Below are 27,987 nucleotides of genomic sequence, written 5' to 3'. Positions count from 1 at the left end.
TCTTACCCAATTCAAAGACCCACACAACTTGTGGACATCCGCAAGGGTCTTGATCTTTGGATTGATTTCTAGTTTTTGAGGAACAATGGTCCTATTTCCAATTTCTAAGCCTAAATACTTCCAAGGTGGCATCTTTTGAATTTTCTTTTCCTGGAGCTCGAACCCTGCAACAATCAATGCATCGATCGTTAGGTCAAGCGCATGTGTGAGTAAATCATCATTGGGGGCACACACAAGGATATCATCCATATAATGATAGATGATGGCCTTCTCTGCGGCTGCACGCACTGGGGAAAGCAGGGAAGAGACATACCACTGGCAGATAGCTGGAGACACCTTTAATCCCTGAGGAAGAACGGTCCAATGGTACCTTTTCATAGGAGCTTCTGAATTGATAGAAGGGACTGAGAATGCAAAACGCGGTGCATCATCAGGGTGCAATGGGATTTGGAAAAAACAATCTTTAATATCAATAACAGCTAATTTCCAATCTTGGGGAAGCATTGTTGGGGAAGGCATACCAGGTTGGGGAGAACCCATATCTTCAATTACATTATTAATTTGTCGGAGGTCACAGAGGAGTCGCCACCTCTTTTTGTCAGCCTTTTGGATGACAAACACTGGAGAGTTCCATGGGGACATGGTCTCCACAATGTGGCCCTTTTTTAGTTGCTCTTCTACTAGTTCTTCAAGCACCTTTATTTTTTGTTTACTGAGTGGCCACTGTTTCACATCAACTGGTTCGTCTGTTTTCCACTTAAGTTTTTGGGTGGGGCACTGTTGTTCAATGACTGCTGCACAAAAATGCTGTGGAGAGTCTGGAATATTAATTGTGACACCCCACTGGGCCATTATATCTCTCCCTAACAAAGGTTCTGAATAATCTAACACGAATGGACGGATATTTGCCAATTGTCCGTTTGGACCCTCGAATTGAATAATGCTTTTGGATTGTTTTGCCAATTGCAGACCTCCTACACCTCGAAGGTGACCAGCAACATTTTGTAAAGGCCAATGTGCTGGCCAGTCTTGTACTGGAATCACTGTGCAGTCTGCACCTGTGTCTACAAGCATCTCAATGCGTTTAGACTCCCCACCCCCACTGACATTGCACCACAATTTGGGTTTATCTGTCCCAATAACTTGGACCCGGGAGACTGTGGGCCCCTGTTTTTCGACATTTTCAGGTAAAGATGGCACAGGGATAGCTTGAGCAACAATTTGTCCCTTGGGAAGAAACAGGGGTGGGTGGAAACAGTGCAGGCTGAGAACAAATTGCTTGGGATCTGATGTTGTCATTCCCGGAGAAATTTCGATCTCTTGTGGTGTGTTTTTGTCCCCAATGACGATGTACTTACAACGAATTTGGTTCCAAATACCCTTCTGTTCAGGATTTACAGAGACAAAATGCCAATCAGTGTCCTTCAGGTGGAGTGACTCTGTCAGCTGCAACCTGTAAGGCTCATTGACGGAAGATGTGGTTAATACAGAATCACTTAAATCATAACAAAGGTTATTTTGTTTCACTTTCAACAGTGGACTAGCAGACTTGGTCTTTGAAGCACCTGCTTCACTTACACAAATGTTAATATTATCGTGCGCTCGATTTGTTTTGCTACTCTTATTCTCTTGGCCTGCTCTTTTTATGTCTGCACGCCTGGCAGGCTGGCGCTTTATTCTTCGTTTTTTTGTTGTTGACCCTCAGGGAGGGCTTGTAGTTCTCCTCCCCTGCTATTTTTAAATTCATCAAATTCCTTTTTCAGGGGGCATTGGTTACTCCAGTGTTCTAGCTTATTACAAAGCAGGCATGGTTTAGTGGGCTCAACTATTGCTGGTCTCCGCTGCTGCCCAGGGTACTGCTGTGCTGAGGGAAAGGATGCAGGGCTGGCAACAGCAACACGCTGGAGTGGTCTTGGCAGCAGCCTTGGTCTGGTGTCTTCAGCCACAGTCATCAGAGGCACTTTCCTGTTACAGACTAGAAGCATATCTTTTAATGTAGGGGAAGGTTCCATAGGAAGGCTCAGGATTGCCGCTCGACACTGTTCATTTGCATTTGTAAACGCTATTTCTTCTAAAATTGCTTCCCTAGCATTTTCCTTTTTAACCTGTATTTCAATGGCTCTAGTTAGCCTTTCTACAAATTTCAAAAAAGGCTCTGATGGTAGTTGTTTGATTTTACTATAGGGCTCAAAAAGCCCCTCAGGTTGGAGGGAAAAGAATGATTTTTCAGCTGCTTCTTTTACTTTCTCAAGTGTTTCTGCAGGAAATGCAGCAGCTTGGACTGAGGGAGAAGACCATTGACCCTCACCACAGAGGTGCTCTATGGTGATAGGGTTACCACTGTTGTCTTTCGCTGTGTTTGGATCAGCCTGTAAGCCTGGGAGAGCATCTTTTAGCAGTTGTTTCAATGCTGATTCCCATAATTTGAATTCCGTGGATGTCATGAGACATGAAAAAAGCTGTTTTAAATCATGTGGAATTACAACAGTCCTACCTAATTCAGAATTTAAAAGGCCACGGAAATATGGACTGTGTGGACCATATTCCTTATGAGATTTACAGATCTCTTTAATCAATTGTCGTCCAAAGGAGCTCCAATTAGCAGTTGGGGCTGCTCCTCCCTGAGCTGCAGGCTGAAACGTAACAGGGGCTAGTGACAACATGGGACTGTGCATTGGGTCTGCTGTCCCCTGCTCTGTATCCCTGGAATCAGAAGCATTGGGATCACAGCTACAGGTTTGGGGACAGGCAGTGGGTGTGTCCCCACCGTGGGAACCCGGGGAGGGGGCGGGGACAGGGAGCCGGCAAGGGGCGGGGAAACCATGGGAACAGGGGGCGGGGTCAAGGAGCTGGCAGGGGGCGGGGATACCGTTGGAACAGGGGGCGGGGACGCCTGGTGACATCACGTCAGCAGACGCCCCCTGGGAGGAGTAGAGGGGCGGAGCTGAGGGTACTGCAGGAAAGGCGGGGGAAGGGCGGAATGGGTCACGAGGAACAGGAGGAGAGGGGGATGGGGCAGGAATTTTGGGATGCTTAAGAGGATTTTGGGAAGAAGAAGACCAGGTTTGGGAAGATGCCACATGGCATCCACCATCTTGTGGACCCCCTAGGGACTGGGGGCCATTTTGGACATCACTGCTCTCCGGAAAGCTAACACGTGCTCTGGGTTTTAGAGGAGGGGGATACAGGGGATTGGGAAAGACACGCAGCCTGGCCAGGGCTTTGTGAACAAAACAACTCAGGTATTCTTGCACACTCTGGGAGCCGACTTCCCAATGAGTTTGCACTCTTTAAAATACCAAGTTTTGGGGAAAGAGGTTTAGGGGTTTTAGGGCTAGGAGAGGGAGGAACAGGGAGAGCAGAGGTACATGGCTTTACATTTGGCTTTTTCTCCATTTCCTTTTGTTTGAGCAATGCTGTTCGAATTTGTAAACTCCAGAACACAAATTTAGCTGAGGGTGATTTGCCAGATTGTCCTAAGGTTATCAATTCATTCCCAACTTTATCCCAGAATTGAATATTGTGGATTTCTTCAGGGGAAATGTTTGGGAACTGCAGAAAAAGCCATCTTATAAACTGTTTCAATTTTCCTTTAGAGAATTTCACATTACTCTTGACTAAAATGCTAACAATATTATAATACACTCCCCTTTGTACAATGCTAAGTTTGGAACCCATGTTAGATGTAAAAAGCAAAGTACTTAATCCTGCCTGACCAAAAACAAAGCTAAAATCAGCTACCAGTTTCTAAAAAAAAAACACAGATAGAAAGCGATAACGAGCAGACAAAAGCTTCACAATGCAGCTGTATATACTGCTTTTAAAATTCCCGGGCAGCAGCAGCAGGGCACGCCCTGCCGAGCCGAGGCAGAAATAAAGCCTCTCCTGCCGTGGAATGCAGCCCCCCCGCGGAGCAGAGGCAGCAGCCACTCCACGTGGCAGCCGAAACTGGGACGCCCCCCCCCGCCGCGTGCAGAGAAAGAGAGAGAGTCCTCCGCGGAGAGCTGAGAGCCCCCCCCTCCCCCGGCCACGTAGAAAGAGAGCGCCCCCCCCTCCCCCGCGGAGCAGAGGAAGAAAGAGAGTCTCCTAACACGTGTCCGAGCACGCTGCTGAGCCGGGGGGGAAGGGCAGAGAGCGATCCCGCTCCGGCGCGAATTCTAAAAGACAGTGAAACCACGCGGCAAAAAATAAAGCTAGAACGCTATGAATTCCCGTCTGTGGGGCTGCGCAGCCAAAAATGCAAAGGCAAAAAAGGAACAGAACTCGCGGCAGAGTCTGTTTTTGAGCTTCTGCTCTACCGAAAGCAGAGATACTCACGTGAAATGGAAGCTGCAGGCTGCGTCTAGGCAGGCAGGTCTCCACCGGAAAAGTACCTCTCTCTGGGTGCAAGAGAGGCTACCCTTTTCTTCCTCTGGAAAATCTGCTCACTACAATGAAGCTGGGCTTTTCAGAAGCGCCGAACAGTCCACGAAACTTTTTCTGGGAATATTCCCAAAGTCTCTAGCTGGGAGTCTTGAAGCCAGGCTCCTTTCAGCTAGATGCACGGCTGGCAGAAACTTCTCTGAGGAACTGCGAGTCCATTCTCGGGCTGCGAAGTCACTTTGCCCACCCACAGGGACGCCAATATATTGGAATATGAATCCCAATATAACCAGTTAGATGGTGCCTGGGCCAGTTCTGACCCTCGCTGCTGGGCCAAAGGCAGCACTGTGGTGTTTTACCCCAGAGATACCTTGGCTGGCGGAGATTGCAGCGGGACACAGACGCAAGTCCAGGCTTGTCAGGAACTCAGTTTACCTCAGGAGAGAGAGCTTCTGGCGATGGTGAAGAGAAGAAAGGAGTGGATTCTGCTGGAGGGTTATATCCAGATGTTTATTCCACGGGTACAGAGGTCTGAGCCGGGGCAATTCCTCCAACAGAATAGAGGCCGCATGGTCTCATTAACCTTATAAGCTCAGGGCAGGGGAAGGGGAAGGGACAGGTGAGCCACCAACCAGGTGAAGGGGCAGGGTCTCAAGGGACTAGGGACACCTATACGGGCCAATGTCCCCCAGGCCTGAGGGACCAATCACACGACGCCTTGCTGGTATGTTAGCCTGATTGACAGGGCACACTCAGCGAGGGGCGAGGGGGAAGGGAGAAGGTAAAACAGGACATTGCAACACACCGCAACAGTAGAGGTTACAAAATTTCATGGCTTAGTAAAATTAGAATAAAATTGTAAGTGTGTTAGTAACTGGCACACCTTAAAGTAATTGTCGGCACTCAACAAACATAATGTTAACCGTTTCTAAACGTTTTTTAACGAATAGTACCAGTTTGTTTAATATGCAAGGCCCGAAGATTAGGGTTAGTAAGATTATAGTGAGTGGGCCTATTAGGGTAGAAATCAGGGTGGTGAGCCATGGCGACCGGTTGAACCATGACTCGAACCAGCCTTGTTGAGCTTCTCTGTCCATTTTTCTTAGGTTTAGTCGGTTTCTAAGTTCGGCCATGGAGTCTCTGATGACTCCCGTGTGGTCCACATAAAAGCAGCATTCCTCTCTCAAGGAGGCACACAGGCTTCCTTGCTGCATGAACAAGAGGTCCAGTCCTCGCCTGTTTTGGAGGACAACCTCTGAGAGCAAGGAAAGGGATTTTTCAAGGGAAGAGATGGATTTCTTGATCCTCTGCAAGTCCTCGTCGACAGTCATCTGCAGTTGTGCCAGTCCTTGATGTTGTGTTGCAAGGGCCGAGATGCCTGTGGCAGCGCCGGTAGCTCCTAAACCAAGGAGCATTGCGATGGTGATGCCTGTTATCACTTCTCATTTGTGGAGCCAGTCGGGTTCCTCGAACAAGCGGTACACCTCTTCTTCCTGGCCGATACAGGACTCTGGGGACAATTAAAACTTGGACACAAAAGTCAGTAGAATGATCGAATTTGTCAAGGAGTACACATGGGCTTACCCCGGATCGTTGACAGACCCACATTCCCAATGCAGCTGGGATCACCCAGTGGAACTTCCCTTCCTTAAGTTTGACGAATTCCCGGCAGACGTTGCCCATCTGCTTTGCCAAGGTTGCATTGCCAAAGCATTTGCCTTAGCCCGTAATCTGACTTAGGGTAATGCCTCTCCGGGGAGTGTCCCATCTGCATTGGCGTGGATTGTCTGACTTTGAGAAGATGAATGGGAGATCGAGGGCAACACCTTCATAAAAAGGGGGTGGTGCATCATAGCATAACCAGCATGACTCTGTGAGGTTCAGGTTGGATTGGTTTAATGATAAGAAGGTAGCATTTACCACACTTAAGAATGGATTGGAGAGGGTTGGTTTGGCTAAGGGATAGGATGCGGAGGAGGTAAGTTTAAGCGTTTCTGTTTTGTGGCTAGAACTACTGTTAGCTGCGATCCCCTTCTGGTGGGCGTCCTGACTGGGGGCAGTTTACTGCCACGTGGCCTGCCTGGCCACACTTAAAGCATGCCATCACACTGATTATTGCAGTGCGAACTGCTGCTTGGATGGGAGCTAGGTGTTCTTCCTTTGCAACATGTCTGATCATGGCAGCAACATTGGACCCAGGTGGCAGTGATCTTAAAATGTCTTTGGTGGCTGAGTTGCATTGTTGGCGTAGGCAGTCTGCTAGCACAGGACCCTTCGCCTCTGAGGGTAATGCAGAGGAATTTAATGCTGCCTGAAGGCGGTCCACAAACTGAGTGAAGCTCTCACTCTCACTCTGCTTTATAGTGGACCATGGCGATGGTCTGGCTATTACTTTGGAAGCAACACGGATGGCTTCTCGGACAGCATGGGTTGTTGTCATAACCTCATGGGCCTGCAGGCCCTCAGCCTGAGCCTGGGGGGTGATCATAGTGGGGTCTGTGCCCATTAGCCTCTGTATGCTGGAGCTGTGCAGTGGATGGTCTGCCCCTGTTACTAAGGCTAGCTGCTTTACACAGTTGTCCTCCCATTCCTGTTTAAAAACGATCATCCCCGCCCCATCGAAAATCAGGCTGCAAGTCTGTTTGATATCAAAGGGAAGCATATCATCGCCTCCAAAAACGCTGTCAATGAGTGTGGAAACCATGGCAGAATTTATCCCCCTGTCTGCCATCACTTTAATAATTGGTTGTACATCTTTCGGGTTTACCGGGAGTAGGTTCTTTGATTTCTGCCTGCACCCCCCACACGGACCCGGAACACCAGCATGGCAGACGGAGCCCACTCCGTGCAAGCCATTTTTATTTTCCACCAGTCTGTAAGCGGGGTTCGATCTTTCTCTGATATCTCCTTAACCCACACCGGAGCGCTGCAGCTAGTGATCTTGTATGCCGCTGCTCCCTTTTTGTTAAAGCCCAAGTTGGTGTCGGAATCCTTCGACCACCTTCCGAGCCCGTCCCAGCTCGACTCAGAGTCCGAGCTGGAAGCCGACTGGCCGGACATTTCCAGGCTGCTCAGCCGTTTCCTCGGGCCCCGACCCCGCCCCTTCTTGCTGGGGTCTGGCCATTCCCTCCCCCTGGGTTCCCCCGCCTCCTGCTGGGGGAAGTTCTTGCCCTATAAGGACCTAATTTGACCTTCTCAGGGGCCGCCCCACCTCCCCGCTCGCCCACGCTGGCGCTGTTCAGTGAGCCTTCTGCATTTCCACCCCCCGTGTCATCATTCCAGCCCTGGTCACACGCTCCGGCGCCATTTTCAAACGCATATGGCGGGGGTGCATTTTTATCAACCGCTTCGGGGTCCGATTTTATAGCAGCATTCCGCGCCTCCTCTGCTAGCTCCTCCCAAAACGTCCGCATGCGCTTCCCCCCTCCAATGGTGAGCCTGGTCACTGAGGGAGTTCCGGCGTTCGCGCCTCCGTGCGCCCGATAGGGTCAAAGTCCTCCGTGGTTTGCATTGCTGCTCCTACCCCCAGCTGCAGCGTGGCTAATAGACAAGTTTGCGTGGCTTTCCAGGTTTCTTGCTTTTGCTGAGCTTTTTGCAGAGCCTGGATAACTCTGCTCCACAATTTGAGGTTTTTCCCGTAGCCTGAGTACATGGTTTCCTTGGCCAGAGCCTTCGTGCAATTATCCCATATCTCCAGATGGAGAATTTCTGCCGGGCTTTCTATATCCCCTAGCTTTATCAGTCTCGGCATTGCGAGAAAAATATCCTTAAGCTTACACTCGATACCCCACTGCGTGTGGATCTGACTTACGACCTTCGCGATAGCGTCCATGCTCCTCACTGGTCCGGGAGCGTCCCACCCGCTGCACTAGGCCAGCTGTGCAGCCCCCGGTTCCTCGTCCCGGCGATCCCCGAACCCCGGGCGGTGACTGTGTCCCGGGTTTTCGGCACGGTGGCCCAAACCCCAGGGTCACTCGGTCCATATGCTCCTGACACCAATGTGGTGGACAGCAAATGGTGTTTATTGAGGGGTCTCAGGGGTTTTTATGGCTTGGGCAGTCAGTGTCATTTCCTTCTGCTCATGTCCAGCTGGGTGTGGCCAGGTACGGAGCAAAGGTCTGACTGCAGGGGGGGGGATGTCCTGACTGACCGTACAGCCTGAATTCTTCCACACACATATCCCAAACTCTCCACAGAGAGTACAAATTTTGGCAATAGGCATCTGAAAAGTCAGAGACTTCCTTTCCATAGCAAGGAAAGCACGGAGCCTCACTGCTCCAGGAGCTGATGAGAGGCAGCTCTTGACATCCCAAGATCAGCCAGAGCTGTCAGGTGGCCCCTGGGAGACCAAGCCAGCCAGAACTGTTCCATGTTCCCTGGGTTCCATGGGGCCCCACAGTGTCCCAATGGTTCCTTGCTTCCATGAGGCCCTCAGGTGTCATAATGTCTCTTTGGTGACACGAGGCCCTGAAGGTTGGAATGGTCTCCAAGGTTCCATCAGGACCCACAGAGTCATAATGGTCTCTGGGTCCATGAAGCCCCTCTGTGCCACAATGACCCCCTTGGTTCCATGAGGTCCCCACAGTGTCCCAGGGATCTCCATGGGAAGGGAAGAACCCAGCCCCAGTGTTGCAGGGGCAGCCACCAGAGGCCAAGTCCATCTAGCCTTGACGGTACTGGCAGCTTTTGCCTGGGAGCAACCCTTGGATATTCAGAATTTCAGAGGTGGAATCCCAATTTCAGACATGGACACTGCAGAAGGATGGTTCTTTTCCATAGGAAGGAAAGCACAGAACACCAGTGGTGTTTCCGGGGCAGATGAATGGGGGCCATCAGAGGCCTAGGCCAGGCAGACCTCTCTGTCCTGGCAGCTTTTGTCTGAAAGCAACCCTTGGATATCGGGAATTTGGAAGGTGGAACCCCAGTTTTGGCTGTTTCTGCATGGATAAAGATGGTTCTTTTCCATAGGAAGGAAAGCACCAAGCCCCAGTGTTTGGACAGCAGGGGAGAGGCACCCCCAGGAGCACAAGGGCAGCTACACCTGTCTGTCCTGGCAGCTTTCACTTGGGAGCAATCCTTGCATGTACTGAGTTTTGAGCATGGAATACCAATTTTGGCCATGGTCAAGATAGCTGGTTTTTTTCCCATAGGAAAGTAAAACAAAAAGTCTAAGTGTTTTGGAAGCAGATGAGAGGTGGCCACCCTCAGGCCAAGCCAGCCAGACCTGTGTCTCCTGGCACCTTTTGTCTAGGGGCTTTTCTTGGACATAGGGCATTTTCGAGGTGGAATCTCAGTTTTGGCTATGGGCGCCTGAACAGGAAGAATTCTTTTTACTAGGGAGGAAAGCAGAGAGCCCCAGTGTTTCAGAGGCAGATGAGGGCCAGCCCTCAGCAAGCCAAGGCCAGCCAGACTTGTCAGTCCTGGCAGCTTTTGTCTGGGAGCTATCCTTGGATATAGGGAATTCCAGAGGCAGTTGCCCAATTTTGGCATAAGTGCCTGGTTGAGACGGATGTTTTTTTCCCATAAGAAAGAAAAGCAGATGGTCCCAGGGTTTCAAAGGCAGATGAGAGGTGGCCCCTGGTAGCCAAGGCAGCCAGATCTGTCTCTCCTGGCAGATTTCATCTGGGAACAATCTGTGCATGTAAGGGAATTTGGAGAAGGAATCCCAGTTTTGGCCATAGGGCCCTGGAGGAGGATCAGGACAGTTGTCTCCCATAGGAAGGACAGCCCAGTGCCCCAGTGCTTCAGGGGCAGATGAGGAGCAACCCTCCACATGCCAAGGTCGACCAGACCAGTCCAGCAGCCCCCGGGAGGCCAAACCAGCCACACCTGCTCCCTGTGCCCTTGGTTCCATGGGGCCCCACAGTGTCCCAATGGTCTCCTTGATTCCAGGAATCCTGTAGTGTCACAGTGTTCTCCTTTCTTCTGCAGTGTCACAACACCCCCTTGGCTTCCCTGAGCCCTTGCAATGTGTCCCCATGGCCCCTCGGCTCCCCATGGCCCCACTGTGTCACAATGGCTCCTTGGTTCCATGGGCCCCACAGCTTCATCCTTGGCCCTTGGTTCCACAGGGGGCCTGAGTTTCACAATGGTCCCCTCCGACTCCGTGAGGCACCAGAGTGTCACAATGGTCTCTCTGCTCCCATGAGGTTCCATAGTGCCACCGTGGTGTCCTTGGATCTGCATTGTCACAATGGCCCTTGGTTCCATGAGTTTCTGGACTGTCAGCAATGGTTTCTTTGTTCCAGAGGGGCCTTGATGTGTCACAGGGGCTCTGTGGTTGGGGTTTGTGTCTCACCCACGTTGGAACCCCAGCAGTTGGTAGCCATGTGCATTTCTTTCTATAGAGCTTCTGTCCTCCTGTCTCTCTGTCTTCTTCTTCTAATGCTCTTGATACGGAACATTTTGTGATAACTCAACAACTTAAGTGATTAAATGTTTCCAGGTGCAACGGGCTGAGTTAATGAAGTTACTGCTATGGTGTTTTATGTTGAATTGGATCTTTTATTAAATCTTTGTCGAAAATTTCTTGATTTTCTGTACTTTGCCAGTAAAAGTTTCTGTCATTTTGACCTCTTGAGAATATATGGTTGGTGTTTCTCTGGCACACCAAACTCCAGTAAAGGAACCCGTGGTTACTGTGAGAAATGCCTGCTGACTTTCAAAATTTTAAAAGGTTTATTCAACCTTAACAGAAATTAAAACAAAAGGACTAAATAAGGAAGAACAGGCCTGGGAGCTTCCCTCATGGCTGCCTACCACGTGCCTGGCTCGTCCTCAAGATGGACGCTTTGCCTTTTATATCCCAGGGAATTGCATCAGCCAACCCTGGCCCCTCCCCCAGTCTGTCAGTCAACTCTTCTTTGCTGTTTATTGGTGGACTCTGATTTCCTGCAGCTTCATTGGAGGGTCAGGTGCTGTCATGCCACGCCCCCTCCCCGCGAAACAAGTTTTTGTACTTGCCTTCCTTCCACCTGTCCTGGATGGCTCAGGCTGTCTGATGGCAACAATAGGGGGAAAAGGGGACTGTGGGGAGAAGAGAGGACATCTAACCAACAGACTGCAAAAACATAATCACACATCAATAAAGCTTCTCTTAATATTCACACAGCATTCATCCCTTAATTGTGAGAGCCAATCATCTCATTAGCCATCTATAACACAAAGGGACCTAAAATCACCGTTAAAAGGTAAGAATTACCCAAAGAGGACTAAAATCCACCCATATGGGCCTAAAATCAGCCAAAGGCATCTAAAATCCACCTTAAACCTGCCCAGTTTATCCTAAAATCACTCAAACAGGCCCAACCCCCACCCAAATGGGCCTGAAATCATCCAAAGGGATCTAAAATCCACCCTCAAACCCATCAGATTTGGCCTAAAATCAGCCAAAGAGGCCTAAGATCCACCCAAAAGGCTTGAAATCCCTGCAAGGGATCTGACGCCCACCCTAAACCTGACCAGTTTGGCCTAAAATCACCCAAATGGACCCAAATTCTCCAGGAACAAGATCAAACCCAGCAGCAGAACCAGCAGCACCCGCAGCAAGACTGAGACTGACACTGGAACTGGGATTGGCAGCGCTACAGGACCAGCACCAGGACTAGGACCGAGACCCAGACCAGAACCAGCACCAGAACTGGCACTGGGAGCAAGACTGGCACCAAGCCTGACACTGGGCCTGGCACCAGGACCACTTTGGAACTGGGACTGGCTCCGGCAGCACTCCAGGACTGGGATCAGGACCGAGACTGGAACCTGGCACCTGTACCAGGACTGCTCTGGGACCGGGACCAGGACTGAGACCGGGAGCCCTCCAGGACTGATACCGAGACCGTCACCAGAACCAGCACCGAGACTGGCAGTGCACGGGACCCGGACCAGCACCCGTAGCAGCACTGGGTCCAGAACCGCTCTGAGACCAAGACTGAGACCGGGACCGGCACCTAAATCAGGGGAGGATCTTTGGTGGCAGCTGCCCTGGCTCAAGAGAGACACTGAGAGAGAAACAGAGCAGGAAAGAGAGGCAGAAGAGAAAGGAAGACACAAAAATAATCAGCTGAGAAGGTGGCATTCTGCAAACAGAACTGCAACTGACTAAAAATGAATGCGACAGAAATCACTAACTCTGAAAGTTTTATTTACTATCAAATATATCCCACGCAGCCAGCTCCACACAATCCCCATCCCACCGCTCCAAATTGCAATCCCACTTCTCTCAATCTCCTTCCAACCCCATCTAACTCTGGTGACTGTGGAATGGAGTGAGTTTGGCATGGGACTGAGTTTTTTAGTGTGGGAACAAGGCATTTTGAAGTGGGATTGAGCCTGTATGAATTAAATTCAGTTGTTTGGCACGGGATTTAATTTTTTTGGGATGACCATATTGGCTTTTGGACTGCAAAGAGATGGAGAACACAGACCCCCTCACAGACCGCACAAATCTTCCAGAATATTGTCTCCTAACCATCAATTCCCCTTTAAAAACCTCTGAAATTCTAGGACTTTAGACATCTTTGATCACATTATTTTATTTAACCCTGTTTTGGCTGTTTCTAAGGGATGAAGATGAAGCAGAAGAAAATTAAGGTCAAACCAAAAGCAGAAGCAGCCAGGTGTGTTGCCAACATGGATCACAGGGAATGTGAGTGATCAGGGTTGTTCCCAAAGTGCCTCCTCCAGTGGGGGATGGAGCTGGAGCAGCACACGAAGCTCTTCCCGCACTTGGGGCACTCACAGGGCTTCCCTCAGTGATGCCTCCATTGGTGTTTGTTCAAGTGAGAGCTCTGTGAGAAGCTCTTCCCACACTGAGGACACTCCTAGGGCCTTTCCCCAGTGTGGATGCGCCGGTGTCTGATGAAGGTGCAGTTGTCCCTGAATCCCTTCCCACAGTCGAGGCAGTGGAAGGGCCTCTCCTCTGTGTGAATCCAATAGTGCTGGAGGGGATGGGAGCTTGTCTGAAACCTCTTCCTGCACGTATCACACTTGTAGGGCCTCTCCCCAGTGTGGATGCGCCGGTGCTTGATGAGGGTGGAGTTGTCCCTGAATCCCTTCCTGCACTCAGGGCACTGGAAGGGCCTCTCCTCTGTGTGACTCTGATAGTGGCGGAGGAGATTGGAGCTGGTCAGAAACCTCTTCCCACACTCCCCACAGTCATAGAGCCTCTCCCCAGTGTGGGTCCTCTGGTGCTTGGACAGGTCAGACCTGCTGCTGAAGCTCTTCCCACACTCCCCACACTCATAGGGCCTCTCCCCAGTGTGGATCCTCTGATGCTGGATAAGGTGGGAGCTCTGGTTGAAGCTCTTTCCACAGTCCCCACATGTCGAAGGAAGGGGACCAGGACACCAGCTGGTTCATCACAGGTCCAGTTTATTAAAGAAAGCATCAAACACTTATACAGCAAATAATAAGCTTATGAATATTCTGTAAGCCAAGCAATCTATTGGTTAAACTATACCATGAACTCTTCCTCATTCCTTAGGGGTTACATCTCTCTTTTCTCATGTCTCTTTCACTATGTGTTATCATACTACAGCTAGGCCCAAGGACACACTATCTCGCAGGTGCAGGACTTGGAATTAACCACAGTTTTGTACTTTTCCAGTCTCTATTCAGCTAAATTCCCAACACCCACACTCATAGGGCTTCTCCCCAGTGTGGATCCTCTGGTGCGTGATCAGTTGGGAGCTCCAGCTGAAGTTCTTCCCACACTCTGAACACTCATAGGACCGTTCCCCAGTGTGGCTCCTCTGATGGACGATCAGGCTGAGCTCCCTGAAGCTCTTCCCACACTCCCCACACTTGTAGAGCCAGTCCCAGTGTGGGGCTCTGGTGCTGGATCAGCCTGCAGCTCACTAAAGCTCTTCCAACTCCACGCACGTTGGTCTTCTCCCATCATGAGCTGCTCATGGAGCACCAGCTCCGAGCTTGGCTCCATCTCGGCCGCCTTCCGGCCAGGCTGGCTCTTCCCTCTCAGATCCGCCAGCTGCGTTTGCAGCCACTCCTCGTGGGCATCTCGCGGCTTTCCTCCGTTGGCTTCGTGGCCGTGAGCGCTCAAAACGCTCTGCCACAGGTTCTGCCGCGGCATTTGTCCTCCCTGCTCTCCATGCTCAGCTCCTGCTCTGGGGAGGAAGGACAAGACAGGATGGGATTTGCTCCGTGCCACAGGCAAGGGCAAGAGATCCCCGTGGCTGAGCTGCAGCTGGGCCATGCTGGGTGGGATGAGCAGCACAGAGGGAAATGGGGCACTGACTTCTCCTCACCTGCCTCAGTGTCCCAGGCATCTTCCTCTTCCTCATAGCCTCCAGGCGTTAGCAATGGAAATCCCGGATTGGGAAACAAGGGAGAGCACGTTGTAGAGGTTGGGGGGTAGCAGTCGGACGGACGGAGACGAGGATCTCTGAAGCAGGTCATGGAACTTGCAGTTTATTGCAAAGGCCTGGGTGCAGGCCTGCTTGGAGCTGCCAGCCACAGCTTGGAGCAGGTCCGAGAGAAAAGAGGGGTAGAGAGCATGAGAGGGTGAGATAGGAAGAGGGTAAGAGTGTAAGAGAGTAAGGTTCCCGTTACAACACAATAAATATTCTTCTGGGTTGAATATTCTATTTCTCACTAACCAATCTAGTACAAGATACAAATCCTAGAGCATTTACATACAGCCTTTAAGAAGCATTACATCACCACACTGTGTTACATTTCAAGCCCTACAAACTACACTTTGGACCCCTTGTGCTAAGCTAGTAGGGTCTGCTCTGACCCTTGGATCAGGCTGCAAGCAGAGGGAATTGCTTCATCAAAAGGGGATTACCTTCAGTTGGGCCACACCATTGTTTTCCAGTTGCTCAGTAACTAAGGTATCCCAAAGTTTGCTTTCATCTCAATCTTGCTTATAGCTTCTATATTCCCAAATTCTTTTGCCAGACAATCATATTTATAAGGCTTCCCTGTTTTATCTTCCCCCAGCACATGATGAGTTTCAAGGTCCTTCTGCCCAAGTCCATCTGTACAAGTCACCGGACACCTAGGCTCCAGAAATCCCTCCCAAACACCAAGATTCAGCCCTGAAAAAGCCTCACAGGAGTTGCCTGTCCCTGGTCCCTCCCCTTTGGTATTTGGGGGTTCCCCCCTGTCCCCGCTGCTGGGGTCACACTTGGACTGGGGCTCCCCCTTCTCCTCGGTGCCCGCCCTGCCCAGGCTGCTGGCAGTCCCAGCAATGCCAAAAGCTGCCCCCTCTTGGCTCTCCCCATTTCGGGATGCCGGGGCTCTTTGGGCTCCCGGGCTCCCTTCTCCCCTCATTCTCTGCTCGGGGCTGCAGCGGCTCCAAGGAGTGCCCCCTGCCCCTCTCCAGGCTCTTGAGGCTCCCGCCAATGGCGGCGCTCCCCCCTCTCTGGGCTCCCCACTTTGGGCTCCTGGGGGACACAGGGCTCTGCTCCTCCAGGCTGCCTCTGCCGGCAGCCGCCACCGGCACCCCCCGATGTCCCCCCGAGGGGCCTTTTCCGCTCAGCCTTGGACTGCTTCATTCTCCAAACATCCCCCCAAAAACCCAACCCAGGGACCCCCGGGATATCCGGGCCGCGATCCCCCTCCTGGCTCACCTGCGCGACGGGGGCGGGGCGATGATCCAGCAGGTGGGAGCTGCGAATTTAGGCAGGGCTCGAGCACGCCTCCGTCTGCTCAGCCTTGATCCGCCTTTGTCCCTCCTCTTCCTCTTCTTCCTGCTCCTCCTCTGTCTGATCTCCACCTCCTTCTCTTCCTCCATCTCTCCTCCCTCTCCTTCTTCCCCCTAACCCCGCCTCCTTCCCTCTTCTTTATCCTCCCGCTCCCCCTCTTCCATTCCCCCTCTTCCTTTTCCTCTGACTTATCTCCACCTCTTTCTCCTCTTCCATCCCACCCCTTCCATTCCCCCTCCTCCTCCTCTTCCCCCCGACCCCGCCTCCTCCTCCCCCTTCATCCCTGCCCTTCCCTCCCTCCTCCTCCTCCCCCAGCAGCAGCCACACCCTCGCTGCCCCGTTCCCACAGCCTTCGCAGCCCGTGCCAGGAGCGGGGATGGAGCCGGGACAGGTCGGGATGGGCAGCGCGGGGCTCTCGGCTGCTCCCAGCCGCTGCGGGCGGGGGGAACCCAGCCCCGGCCAAAGGAGAGGCAAACTGGGCAAACTGGGGGCTGCACATCCAAACTGGGCCTTGCTGGGGACCCTGCCTGGCCACTGCCAGCCCTTGGGGCTCCTCTCGGCACATCCGCCAGGGGGGAACTCACACAGGGCTGGGGGATCCCAGCAGTGACAGCACTGCCAGGGAGTGGGCTGCACTGCGATCATACTGGGAGTGAGCAGGAGCTTGAAAAGGGGAAATTGAGACCATGTTAGAGGCAAATGGGATACACTGGGAGTGACTGACTGCATGCTGGGGGTGATTGGAAACTGCTGGACTTATACTGGGAAGAACTGGGATCATGCTGGAGGTGACAGGGATCATACTGGCAGTGAGTTCCACTACACTGAGGTTGACTGGGAGTGGTTGGGTGGAAATGGGATCATACTGGAAGGAACTGGGAGTGAGTGGGAACATGCTGGAGGGAACTGGGCTACACTGGGACATACTGGGAGTGACTGGAAGGAAAGTGAGTGTGAAAGAGAGCAACTGGAACAAGGTGGAGCACAACTGGTTCATGCTGCCAGGGACTGGGAGCACACTGAGCTCATCTTGGGATCATACTGGGAGGGACTGGACTGTCGAAGGATGGAGACCAGGACACCAGATGGTTCACCACAGGTCCCGTTTATTGAAGAAAGCATCAAACACTTATACAGCAAGTAGTAAGCTTAGGAATATTCTGTAAGCCAAGCGATCTATTGGTTGAACTATACCATCAACTCTTCCTCATTTCTTTGGGCTTACGTTCTCTACTTCTCACGTCTCTCTGTCCACTTGGTTATGATACTCAGCTAGGCCCAAGGACACACTATCTTGCAGGTGCAGGACTTGGAATAGCCATGGCCTTGTAGTTTTCCAGTCTCTAGTCAGCTAAATTCCCAACATTTCCCCTGTTTTTTTTTTTTGGAAGAAGCAAAGTTCTATGGGCTAACTGTGTCACACTCTCTGCAACACAAGAATAGGCAATTCTAAACTCTATTACATTACAAGCAGTATTCACAACTGTAGCCTTCTGATACAAGGCTGGCGACCTAGTTCTGAGGATGCGGCACGGCGACCCACTCTCCAGGGTCGCTCGGGCCTATGAAACACGCAGACACCAATGTGGTGGACGGTCAAATGGCCTTTATTATCTCTTCTCGTGGGGTTTTATAATTTAGGGTTTTTCTACATCATAGGGGGTCTGTCTTTACCATCTATGGTTAGTAAGTGGTAGAAAGTTACTGGGTAGGGAATGGAAAGTTACCCGCATCTGGTTTAGGGGGTTGCATTGCTATGTTAATTTTCTTATCTAAGGAGACAGGGGCCCTGCCTTCCCGTAACATTGCGAAAACTTCCAAACGCCTGACCCTATCTATCACATCTCCCCCCTCCTTTTGCACAAATGAATGAGGTAGTCATATACATAGGTACTGAAATGAGGTATAAGGTTGTAGTTCGGTAAGGGAAAGGGGTTTGGTAAACCTGAGTAAGTTTTTGCCAGACAAGTTTAGGACTTGTGGCTGGCAGTGTTCCCTGGTTGGATTCGCCGGCCGATGAACAGGATGTTGGCCCGTTCCAGGCGGGTCTGAACGAATGAGACCAACTTGTTCAGCAGGCATGGTCCGAAGGTAACCGCTAGAAGCAGCAATGCCAGCGGTCCTATTAGGGTAGAAATCAGAGTGGTTAGCCATGGTGATTGATTGAACCAGGACTCGAACCAGCCCTATTGGGCTTCCCTGTCCTTCTGCCTCTGAGCCAGTCTGTTTCGGAGTTCTGCCCTGGAGTCTCTTACGACTCCTGTGTGGTCTGCATAGAAGCAGCACTCCTCTCTCAAGGCGGCACACAGGCCTCTTTGTGCGAGATCCAGACCTTGCCTGTTCTGCAAGACCACTTCCGAGAGTGAGGAGACTGACTTCTCCAGGAAGGAGATGGATTTCTCAATCCTTTGCAGGTCCTCATCGATGGTCATTTGCAGCTGGGACAGTCCTTGGTGCTGGGTCGCTAGGGCTGAGACACCCGTTGCCATTCCTGCTGCTCCTAAATCGAGCAACATCGCAATAGTTACACCTGTTATTATTTCTCTTTTGTGGAGTCGGCTGGGTTCCTCAAAAAGGTGGTACACTTCTTCGTCTGAGTGGTACAGGACCCTAGGAACAATCAGAACTTGGACACAAAATTCGTTAGAGTCATCGAATTTGGCAAGGAACACACAGGGACTCACTCCAGATCGCTGGCAAACCCACATCCCAGATGCGGATGGGACTACCCACTTATTGTTTTTCCTGTCGGGCTCGACAACTTTGGTGCAGACGTTGCCTCTCCGCCTAGCTAGGGTTGCATTGCCAAAGCATCTGCCCTGGCCTGTGCCTTGACTCAGGGTGATTCCTTTCCGAGGGGTTTCCCATCTGCACTGGTGAGGGGCATCGGCTGTGGAGTAACTGAAGGGAGTGTTTAAAGCGACTCCTTCATAAAAGGGGGGTTTGACATTGTAACAAAGCCAGCAGGATTCGGTTAGGTTAGGGTTGGATTCATTCAGGGATATAAAGGTAGCTTCTAACATACGAAGGATTGTGTCCGAGTCCGACCTGGCTGAGGGGTCTATCTGAAAGGCTTCCGCATGGCCGGTTGGGACTTTGCTGACCCCTGTGGGTAAGGTTTTAGGGTAAGTTGCGTTTCTCCCTTTCAGCACCCTTTTAATCACTTTGTTGGGTCCGACCGCTCGGGGCGCCGACAGTTGGAGCCTGATAATTCGCACATTCACTCTCTCTTTTGACCCTTGAAGGACTACTGTCCACGTTCTGCCTATGGCCCAACTGGGGTGATATGGCTGCAAGACCGTCATGTTATAGCTAGTGCATTTCCGAATTTTTGGGATTTTATGGCGATTGCGATAAAAGCTTCCCTGGAGGAAGACAGGTGTTTTGCATCCGCTGGGTTCCCAGGTGAACTGTAAGAATTTGTCGGGCTCTTGTGGATCCCACCCAGGCCCCGACAGTCTGGCATCTGTAACAATGGTTTCGCAGCCCCAGTGCCCACAATATCCCCACCCTGGTTGATTGCAGTAGCTTTTTCCTGGGTTTGAAGCTGGGCACCAGTAGGATAGGTACATGTGTGTGGCGTGTGGGGAATTGGGGTCTACCTTTGGTTGTCCTGGGAACAGGTCGGTAATGCGGAGCACGAAGGATGGGGTGTTTGGTGTGGTGATTTCCCTGAGCACCTTGTTGCTACTAAGGTGTCGCATGACCCACCTGAATGGCCAATGGGGGTAGTGGTCTGGGCTGGTTTGCCCTCTGGTGACAAGCCCCAACAGCAAAATCACACAGAAACACCCTTGATGCTTGGGTCTGACCCATGCGGGTCTCTCGGGCGCTGTCTGGCGGCTTGGTGGTCTGTCACTTTCCTCTGGAATGGGCATGTACGCGTCATGAGGACGTCCCATGAGCATGTCCTGTAAACAGAAACTCGCAACTCTCGTCAGTCTCATTCTGCTCGTGATGAAGGTCCACCTTAATTGACTTAAGTGGACACCACCTGATTTTGCCGTCCTTTTTGACAGCTGCGTACCCTCTCCCCGTGAGCATCAGCCTCCTGCCCCGTTCCCATTCGCCCAGCTCGTTTCTAATTACCACCTGTGGGCCCTCCTCTAGCGTTCGGTTGGCCCAGTGTTTTTGAACGGGACTATTTGTTTCATCTCCCTTAGGGAACTGATTCAGTGCTAGCAAAACGGTTGCCAGCATACACACCTGATCTCCTGGGGGAATGGAGATGGAGCCAGAGCTCGGAGCTGGTGCTCCATGAGCAGCTCCATGGTGAGGAGAAGCCCCACATGTGTGTGGAGTGTGGGAAGAGCTTCAGGTGGAACTCCAACCTGATCCTGCACCAGAGGAGCCACACTGGGGAACGGCCCTATGAGTGTGATCAATGCAGGAAGAGGTTTCAGACCAGCTCCAATCTCCTCCAGCACCAGTGCACGCACACAGAGGAGAGGCCCTTCCGCTGCCCCGACTGCGGGCAGGGCTTCAGGCAGAATATCAGTCTTGTCAGGCACCGACGCATCCACACTGGGGAGAGACCACATGAGTGTGAGGAATGTGGGAAGAGCTTCAGTCTGAGGGTCCACTCTGATCCAGCACTGTGGGATCTCAGCACCTCAGGACTGAGGTGCCGAGTCACCGAGACCACCCTTGGGGGGCTCGGGAGTCCTGGAATGTTGCCAGAAGTGTCTGGTGGCTGGACTTTGATCCTACACAGGAGACGACACCTGTATGAGGATAGGAGGGTTTCACCGGGGTGAATGGTGAAGGGATTAGTTAGTTAGAGAGTGAGACACAGGGTTTAGGATTTCTGTACAGGGGGGTTTAGAGAAGTAAGATGGAGGAATTGGGGCGTGTCCTGTCCTTCTTCTTCTTCTTCTTCTCCTCCATCTTCTGTGGTGATGGTGGCACTTTGGGATTGGTCATTACTAAAAGTGCACCGGGCAATAAGGGTGAAAGGTATTGGGGAAAAATGATAAATATTGTGCACGCAACTTTGGGTATAAAGATAGGTGACTGTCCGGAGGGGACGGGAGTGTGCTCATGGCTGGCTGCTGAGCAGAGCTCTGTCGGGCCGAAAGAAAATCTTTTAGATAAACAATTAATAAACACAGAGACCGAAAGAAGAACTGAAGCCTCTTCTCGTCCTTTGATACGCGGGCTGCCCCAAGGCCACCCCGGGCCTTTCCAGGCCCTTCAAACAGCCGAAAACCGGACACAGCACCGAAGGACCCACACTGGGTAGAGGCCCTATGTGTGTGGGGAGTGTGGGAAGAGCTTCAGCCGCAGCTCCAGCCTGATTCATCACCACAAGATCCACACAGGGGAGAGGCCCTGTGAGTGTTCCAAGTGTGGGAAGGGGTTTCAGATCAAGTCAGGTCTCCTCCGGCACTATCGGATTCACACAGAGGAGAGGCCCTTCCAATTCAGGGACAGCTCCCACCTCGTCAGACACCAGTGCATCCACACTGGGGAAAGGCCCTACGAGTGTCCCCAGTGTGGGAAGAGCTTCTCCAGGAGCTCTCACTTGACCCGACACCAACGGAGGCGCCACTAAGGGAAGCCCTGTGAGTGCCCTGAGTGCGGGAAGAGCTTCCTGCGCTGCTCCAGCTCCATCCCCCACTGGAGGAGGCACTTTGGGCACAGCCCTGGTCACTCACATTCCCTGTGATCCATGTTGGGAACACACCTGGCTGCTTCTCCTTTTGGTTTGGCTTAAATGTTTTTCTCTTCTGCATGTCTTTGCTCTCCAAAAGCCAAGAGGGATCAATCTGTCACTTCAAAACCACTCAAATCCCACTGAAAACAACTGGATTTTAACCCAACAGGGCTCAATCCCACCTCAAATTGCTTATTCCTGCCTCACAAAAACTCAGTCTCACGCCAGACTCACTTGATTCCACCGCCACCAGGGTGAGTTGGGATTGGGAGGTGATTGGTAGAAGTGGGATCCCAATTTGGAGCAGTGGGATGGGGATTGTGTAGGGTGGCTGGGTGGAATGTATCTGATAGCAAAGAAAACTTTCAGAGTTACTTATTTCTGTCCGATTCATTTTCGGTCAGTTCTGTTTGCAGAGTGCTGCCTTCTCAGCTGATTAAATTCCTATAAAAATCTCATTTTTTAAATCATCTAACCCAAACAATCCAAAAACCAATATCCAAATAAAACCACGCACCTGAAATTAGAAGTTTGAAAAAAAAATTAATTTCCCAAGAGTACTTAAGGATGTTATTAAAGTTTAATTGTTTGCTTAAAATGTATGAAAAATTATAGTGGTGTTTGGTTTTCTGTTTAGTGTATTTGTAATATGAATTGTTTTCCTAAGGTGTGTTAGATTGTATGTTAGTTTTTTTAGATATTTTTTATCTAAAGTATATTAGTTATTGAGTTAAGACTTTCAAACTTATTTCTTGGTATATAATTTGTTTATTTATATGCATTGGTAATATTATAGTAATAGTTGTTGGTTTGGGTTGAATCATTGTTGGAGTATTGTAAAGAAGACTTGAAATTTTTATATTGTATTTTTATAATAATTTATTCAATTTCAATTTTAATTTTTTTTTGTTTATAATTTTATTTCATTTTTTTGAGAGGATAGGAAGGAATTTCAAGGGTAGGAACATTTTTTCATGGCTGGGAACTGGAATTCCAGACCCTGGGCGTGTGTGCAGGACCACGCAGTCTGGGATCAAATATGGGCTGGGACCATATGGAATGGGACCATACAGACCAGGACAATACAGACTGGGATAAACTGGGTTGAGATTATATGGACTGGGATTGCACAGACTGGGTTCACACGGACTGGGAAAAAGCTCTGGCTACCATTAGCTACCTTTGGCTGCCGTCCCCCTCTGAAGGTGGCCACATCAAGTTGGCTTGATCCTGTTTGGGGGCTCCTCCCCCTCCTTCCCCCCGCTCTCCCGCCCCTTCCCCATCGTTCCCCCAGTCCCCAGTCCCCTCCCCCGTGCTTGGTTTTGGGGGTTCCAGGCGCCTCCTGCTCCCTTTGGGAGTCCCGACCCCCCTTTGGGTTAATTTGGGGCCCACCTTCTCCCCCAGCCCCCCGCTCCCCCCGCGGCCGGGGGGGCTCCCAGCACCCCCAGTGCCACCAGTGCGGCCCCGGCTGCCCCCGCACGCCCCATCCCCATCCCCGGGGCCACCTCTCCCGCCCCAAATTCCTCTCCTGGCAACTGATGAGTCATCAGCGACAAACGCTCTGATTGGCTGGAAATGGCCCCGGGAGCAGCGGGACAGGAACCTCTGCAGCCTGAGCTGCCCTTGTTCCTCTCTGTCCGTGCACGGAACGCAGCGCGGAGGAGAACGGCAGCAGGGCCCTGCGTGTCCCCAGGCTCAGGTTTTGCGTCGCTTCAGCTCCACGGAGACGCGGGTCAAGTGAAAAACCCAAACAGTTTATTAAGGGAAAGCGAAGCGAAGGGGTGAGGTGGGAGGCAGAAAAGGGGATGAGCAGGGCCTGAGGGCTGCAGGGAAGGGAAGGAGCTGTCAACAGGGAGAGAGATGGCAGGAGCTCCTGGAGCTTCGCACAGGCTCATCTCTGAGCAGCCAGAGCTGTGCCTGGAGCTCCAGCGGGTCCATCCTGCTCTGCAGGTGCTCCCATCTTCAATGGGCACTGGAAATCGCTAATGGACGCTGGTACATCTGATCCATCAGACAAACAAAGTCCTGCAGATCTTCTATCAAAGGTCATCTGAAGCAGTTTGCTTATGCACGATGGACTCTCATCTTCCTTCAGGGCTTGAAGAGCTAGAAGAGAGAGGAACAGAGCCAAGGTCAGAGGCCAGATTGAGGGAATTCAAGGAAAGCCTCCTGCCAGGGCCATCCCAGCCGGCTCTTGCCATGGCTTCGGCCGGAAGGTGCTGGCCACGGATCCCCCACGTGTCCCTGGCAGCTCTCCGGGCTCTGTCCCCGCCGCCCCTCGTCCGTACAGGGAGCAGAGCCCTGGGCAGCCCGGGCAGGGATTGTAGCTGCGGAGCCGGCATTTGGAGCTGCCCCCGCCCAGCAGTGCTCGCTGCCACGCGGCTGCCCTGACTCACCCTCAGTGAAGACGTGCAGCTCCTCCTTCTGCCCCATCATGAGCACTCCGGCCACCCCTGGCAAGACAGATCATGTGGCGGCGCCAGGCGGCACAGCTGCCCGACACGGGCTCTGCCAGCCCTGCGGCCGAACGCCCTCCTCCCGGGCAGGGCTCCTGCCGGGCCCTGCCGTGCGCTGCCGCCCCAGGGCACGGCTGCGGGAGGGCGGCGGCAGCGCCCAGGGCGGGCGGGGCTGCAGCGGCCCGGCCGCGGCTCCCGCTGTAGCCGGGGCAGCAGCCGGGCCGGGGACAGGGAGGGGCGCCGGGCTCGGGGCTCAGCAATGAACCTGACGGCCGCCTCTTGCAGGGGCCTCTGTGGGCTCCGCAGGCGCGGCAGGGCCCAGCGCAGGTGCTCGGCCGCTCGGCTCTCGTCCTGCAGCAGCTGCGGGGAGCGCCGACAGGGGAGGCTCGGTGCGGGCTCTGCCCCTCGGGCGGGCGCTCCCTGTGCCCAGCACGGGCCGAGCCGGCCCGCACGGCCCAGGGCAGGGAGCAGCTGGGAGTGTGAAATACAAAGCTGTGTTTCGTGTCAGCTACATACAGGCAATGTGGGTATTTGTGATTGTGATATGTGTGGAGACCGACAATGGGACAGTTGCAAATTCCAATAATAACTGAGGAAAGCAAAGCGTGGAAGAAGGCCTTTGAACCTATCCTTTGTTTGCAATTATCTTTAGTTGATTTAGGAGCACTGGAATTAAAGCGTTAAGGATGTTGCTTTTTGCTTGTAGTTAATCCTTAAATAGTTCTGCAATAATAACCTTTTGAAGTTAAATTTTAGAATATTGCTGGTGTCCTTGAAACTATAGCTTTACCATACTTATAAAGGAAACATGCTTATCTCACGCCTTATTGAAGCAGAGAAAAACAGCTTGAGAAAGGAAGATGAACATCACCTCAAGGATTTATGGTTTCAACCAAGGGAAGCTGGACATCACTGTTATTAGATTTATAGTCTCTGCAATTAAAAAGTGGACTCACATCTGGAGAGCTGGACCCCACCAGATGGGATTCGTCTTTCTTCTTTCGGAAACCGGACCCCAACCATCTGGGGATACTCCATGAAGATACATCCTGAGAAAAATTAAATCACAATTGTGTATAGAATTGTGACGTAAAAATTGGGAATAGAAACTGCTGATGAGTAAAAATTAAAAATAGAAATTGATGAAAAATCTGATGAGTATCCCTATAAATACCTGTATTTATAGCTGATCCCAGAAGCTCTTTTTGCTGGGGCCATGTCATGGTTTGACCCGGAAACAGGATTTCTGAGATGCTGTGTGGATGGGGCCAATGAGTGTTCAGATTTGAATATTGCCACCTGGCCTAACCACTGGGCACTGGGTCCACCTCCGAGAACACAGGGTAAAAGCAGGGCTCTCCCCCTGGCAGCTCCTCTTTGGATTTCCGGCGGTGAAGGAGTTGAGTCTCTCCCCCGGCCCAGTTGCTGGCTGGGCTGGGGGAGGGGAAAAGCCATGCGGCCCGGCCCGGGAGAGGTAGGCCTGGCCCCCCCCCAAGGGTGGAAGGAAGAGGAAATGCCGGGAAGCAATGGGCAGCCTGTTCCCCCCCCGCCACCTTGGAGACAGACAGAGAGAGTGCAGCCGGTGTTTGTGTGCCGGTGTTTGTGTGCCGTTACCTTGAAAGCAGTAAACATGTGCTGGCAGCAGGCAGCCCGGCTGAGGAGATGGTGAGGGGGGGTGCAGCCAGGAGTCCAGCCGCTTGGAGGAGTTTTTAACCCTTTCTTTGGACAATGAAAACTTCACAGAACACTAACCCTTCCTAGATGAGAGATAAGAGTGGAGGAGGACGAAGGAAATAAGCGAGTGATGAAGGTCTGGACCAGAGAGAGAGAGAGAGTGAGAGATGTTAGGAAGATGGAGAAGAGGGAGTGGCATTTTATGCTGGACTCTTTTGTGTAGCCATGGACAGAGCTATGTTCCCCTGGAATACAGAGACTGAGACCAGGGGGAGAAATGTCCCAGAGCCAAAGAAGATTCAGTGTGGGTACCCCTCGGCCCCAGGGGGTATATAAAATATGGGGGGGACAGATGTCCCAGAGGTGAGAGACTGAGCTTTTCTGGAACTGGACACAGCCTCCTTTAAAGGACAACCCTGGAAGCAGCCCTGATTTCTGGTCCGGTGGTGAGAGCACCGGAACAAGGACAGAAAAGGCCACCACGACACATGGAAGGACTCCCTCTCCTCTCGAGGAACTGAAGTTGAGCATTCTAAAGGGTGGTGCTGGACCCAGAATTGATTTTGGATTGTATTGTATTGGGAATTTGGGGGGGAAGAGGAGGAGGAGAGTGTTTTTGTGAGGTTTCATTTTCCTTGTGTTTTTCTTTTTTTTCTTTTTTCTTCCTTTTGTGTGTAGTTTAGTAATTGTCTTTGTAGTTTAGTTAATAAACTTTTCTTCTTTTTCAAGTGAGAGCCTGCTTTGTTTATTCCTGGTCAAAATCTCACAGCAGACACCAGAGAAGGTGTATTTTCATGTGGGCATTTGGCCTTGTGCCAGTGTCAAACCAGAACACGCCACTTGAGTCAGGAGAAATTTTCTTCTACTCCGAGAATATTCTTTTCACTTTGTTGTTTTCTTTTACGATGTAAATATAGACTGTCTTCTATACACAGATTCCCAGGATCTTTCTTTTGCTGCCCAGGGTCCGTAGGGCATAGGGGAGGAGGGGGAAAAGGGTGCTCGTGCTCAGCCAGCTGCCCAGGCGTGCAGTGCTGCAGGAAAATTGGCCAGAAGCCCTTTGGCCTGTGGTGCTTCTGCTGAAGCCTTTGTGCTGCCCACAGAGCGGCTGGGCAGGGGCCGCAGCTGCGGGCATCCCTGCCAGAGCGGTGCCTGGAGATGGCCACAAGCCCTGTGCCAGGCAGGAAGCGCCATCCGTGTCCTCGTGCCCGTGTGCTGCTGGCTGCCTTGCTGAGGGCTCCCAGGTGCCTCTGGATGGGGCTGCTCTGGAGCTGCGGTGGGGCTGCGGCGCTGCTGCCGGGCAGCTTGGCCGGGCTGGGGCAGCCCCTGAGGGGCTGGGGCGCTGGCAAGCCCTGAGCAATGGGCTGTCAGAGGCCACAAGCAGCCCCCTGGCGGCCGCCTTCATCCTGCCAGAGTTGACTTGCAAGACGCATCCCGGGCACTCTGGAATTAACAGCATCAGTGTTGTTGGAAACCCAAATGCAGGGAAATCTGAGACCTTTGGTCTTGTCAGCAAAGCTTAGAATTAAACACAGGATTTGATCGGAGACCTTGGAAAGGGCTCCCAAACTTAGGTGCTAGAAGCAAGAATGCGGATTTCTAGTTTATAGCAGAGACACAGGGAGGAAAGTTGAAGTGGAGGAAAGTTAAGGGTTTTAGAGTTCAAGATCTAGAAAAAATCCAAGTAGTTACAATGGTAAACAAGAAGTTTAGGATGCAGTGAGGTAGGTTTGTGTGCCATAGCATGATTGGCTAAGGAGGCTTACACTGTAGCATGATGTGGGAACCCAGGAAATTCCTCTGGCTGCCCTGCAAGACTCGAGACCCTGTCAGAGGGCTCAGAGACTTTGACACAGAGCCCAAGACCCTTGTGCCTTTGATTTAGCCCTTGGCAAAAACAATTACCAACCTTGTAGGAAGAATGACAAGCCACAAAAGTTTAAGTAGAATGATAGTGAATTTATCACAGAGTGGAAAAATTGATTTTGGGGGTTTTTAGAATGGGGCTTCAGGGGCAAGATGGAGGACTCTGGGCATGTCCAGCCTTTCTCCTTCTTCTTCTTGGCCTCCATCTTCTGCTGTGATGTTGGCACTTTTAGATTGGTTTAGTGTAGAAGCTCACTGTCTAACGTAGATGATAGGTATTGGAAAGGAACTGCAAATATTGTACACG

General features: G+C 51.7%; 1 pseudogene; it reads left to right on the top strand.

Annotated features, from left to right (window-relative positions):
• The window catches only part of LOC135460524 (zinc finger protein 569-like), a 51,537-nt pseudogene extending 29,797 nt beyond the window's left edge, over positions 1–21,740 (top strand).
• Positions 21,741–27,987: the final 6,247 nt, after the last annotated feature.

The sequence above is a fragment of the Zonotrichia leucophrys genome, unplaced genomic scaffold, assembly GCF_028769735.1.
Source record: "Zonotrichia leucophrys gambelii isolate GWCS_2022_RI unplaced genomic scaffold, RI_Zleu_2.0 Scaffold_53_334942, whole genome shotgun sequence".
NCBI classification, from domain to species: Eukaryota; Metazoa; Chordata; class Aves; order Passeriformes; family Passerellidae; genus Zonotrichia; species Zonotrichia leucophrys.
Note: the sequence above shows the minus strand (reverse complement) of the source record. Positions and strands in the feature narration are given on the sequence as shown.